Below are 2,867 nucleotides of genomic sequence, written 5' to 3' on the forward strand. Positions count from 1 at the left end.
GATTTAAGCATAGACAAAGTCCTTGAATAACAGCTTAGTGACCCAAATTAATCTGTGATAGGTCACCAACTAGTAGGGAAGACTAGATTATAAACTAGACCAGTTCCTCAGGAACTAGGCTATGGGATGAGGTACTTCAGAAGGAAAACACTTGTTTCAGAGTAGTATTCCCTAGCAAAAACCACACAAGTGATGGAATGTCCTGGCATATGGTACATACTTCATTCATTTGTGTATTTATGCAACAAGGAACTCACAGCCCAAAGAGGATACAGGTATAAATAATAGTGAGTGTGTGGAATATATATTTAGTTTGTATAGGTTTGCAGGTGTCTCCAGAGTGCTATAAAACTTACAGGACAAGCATGTAGCTTGGCTTTGAGGGAGGCCAAAACAGTTTTCTGGAGGAGATGGTACCTGGGGATCTTACAGAATGGTTAGAGGTTATTCAGATGAAAGGATGAGGGGAAGATACATGAGTAGAATGATTTAGGAAGAGCCATGAAGAAACTTGGTGTTCTGAGTAGATCAGAGTGCTGAGAAATGATGCTGGAGAGTCAAAAATGGCAGGGCCATGCTATGCTAAGGAATTTGAATATTATCCTGAGGACAATCGGAAGCTAACAAGATATATTAACAGTGACAAGATTATATTTGAATTTTTAGAAAGACTGTTCTGATAGTACAACAAGGAGTTGGGTGGAATGACTTACTCAGACTGGGGCTTGGGGGCTATGTTAAGATTGCTGTTGCTGTTATCTAAGTGATAGATGACAGTGATGTAGGCAATAGAAAGGGTGACGGGGAGAGAACGATGAAGTACCAAGGAGATCAAATGAACAAGATTAACTGTTGCTGGGATGTATGCAGCAAATGAGGAAAGAGAAGTCAAGAATTCATGCTGACCTCCTTGGTACTTCATCTTCCTTTCCCCATCACCCTTGCTACTGCATACATCACTGGTATCCATGTAATAGACTGAATAAAGAAAATATGGTATACACACCTGGGAATACTATGCAGCCATAAAAAGGAATGAGATCAGTCAGGCATGGTGGCTCACTCCTGTAATCCCAGCACTTTGGGAGGCCAAGGTGGGTGGATCACTTGAGGTCAGGAGTTCAAGACCAGCCTGGCCAACATGGTGAAACCCCATCTCTACTAAAAATACAAAAGATTAGCCAGTTGTGGTGGTGTATGCCTGTAATCCCAGCTACTCGGGAGGCTGAGGCAGGAGAATCCCTTGAACCCAGGAGGTGGAGGTTGTAGTGAGCCAAGATTGCACCATTGTAGTCCAGCCTCAGCAACGAGAGCAAAACTCCATCTCGAAAGGAATGAGATCATGTCCGTTACAGGGACATGGATGGAGCTGGAAGCCATTATCTTCAGCAAACTAAAGCATGGACAGAAAATCAAATACTGCATGTTCTCACTTATAAGTGGGAGCTGAATGATGAGAACACATGAACACAGGGAGGGGAACAACACACACTGGGGCCTGTCAGAGGGTAATGGGTGGGAGGAGGGAGAGTATCAGGAAGAATAGCTAATGGATGCTGGGCTTAACACTTTGGTGATGGGATAGTCTGTGTAGCTAATCACCATAGCATATGTTTAGCTATGTAACAAACCTGTACATCCTGTACATGTACCCCTGAACTTAAAAGTTAGAAATAATAAAAAATACCATTCAATCTATATGAAATGAAACAAGCATAACAGGAGAGATACGAAAATAATTAAAACCAAGGGAAGGGAAATTTGCAATATAAAACAGTACTGAGCACTATTGGGGGTTTGACTTGGGAATCAGGGAAGGGTCAGTGGAATAAGTGGTATTTGAAATAAGGAAGAGTTTTCATAGAGGAGAGTTGGCTGTGTCTCTTATGAGGAGGTTGAAAGTGTTAGCAAATGCTTGAAAGAGAGCAGTGTGTGTAGGGGAATCATCCTTTCAAAGGTAGGTAAGTGCTTGCAGTTCACAGTAATTATTGTCATCTTTCCTCTCATTTGACTGTGGCAATATTCTCATTCAAAGGTCTTGGGTAAGTAGCATGATTTCATTTTCAGAGGCTCTTGGGTAAAATGATGCTTCCAAACTCCCCACTTTGTAAGGGAAACCATGGCTTGAACCCTATATGATACTTAAGTATAATAAAGCAACATGAAACTAGATCCAAATGGAAAGGTCAGGCACGTGCTGCTCAGGTACGAACCTGGACAAAAATAGCTCTCAAACAAGAGACCTACTAACAATAGAAGACAGTCTTGCTTGCACTGTATATCCCAGAAGGTTGAAAGCTGAAATTTGGATAGCAGACTGGGCATTTTAGGGAAAACTGCAAGAACACTGAACCAGAACCAACCAACACCAATGAGGTGGGTGGGAGTGACCTTTATTCTCTTACTCCTGGGAAGTTGTAACTTGCATGTAGCCATTTGGAAAGCATGTACCATACATCCAGGTATTTTTTAGTCCAAACTTCTAAGACAAAGCTTTAAAGTTGGAAGAACTCTCAGCAGCCATCTTACTCGACACTTTCCAAAGAGTTATCTACAAAATGAGAATTCTACTGGGTGTTAGTAGGTAATATACAGAACAAAAAAAAGGAGGGTTTTTGGTCAAATAGCTTTGAAAAACTCTGGATAAACAGATATAAATATGTTTTTAAATAAATGCTTTATTTTAGAATAGTTTTACATTTACAAAAATATTGGAAAAAAATAGTACGGAGTTTCCATACATCACAACCAGTTTTCTCTGTTATTAACATCTGACATTAGTCTGATACATTTGTTGTAATTAATGAACTGATATGGATACATCATTATTCATTACAGTTTATGCTTTATCCAGATTTTCTTAGTTT

This window comes from Theropithecus gelada, chromosome 6 (assembly GCF_003255815.1).
Source record: "Theropithecus gelada isolate Dixy chromosome 6, Tgel_1.0, whole genome shotgun sequence".
Classification (NCBI taxonomy): Eukaryota; Metazoa; Chordata; class Mammalia; order Primates; family Cercopithecidae; genus Theropithecus; species Theropithecus gelada.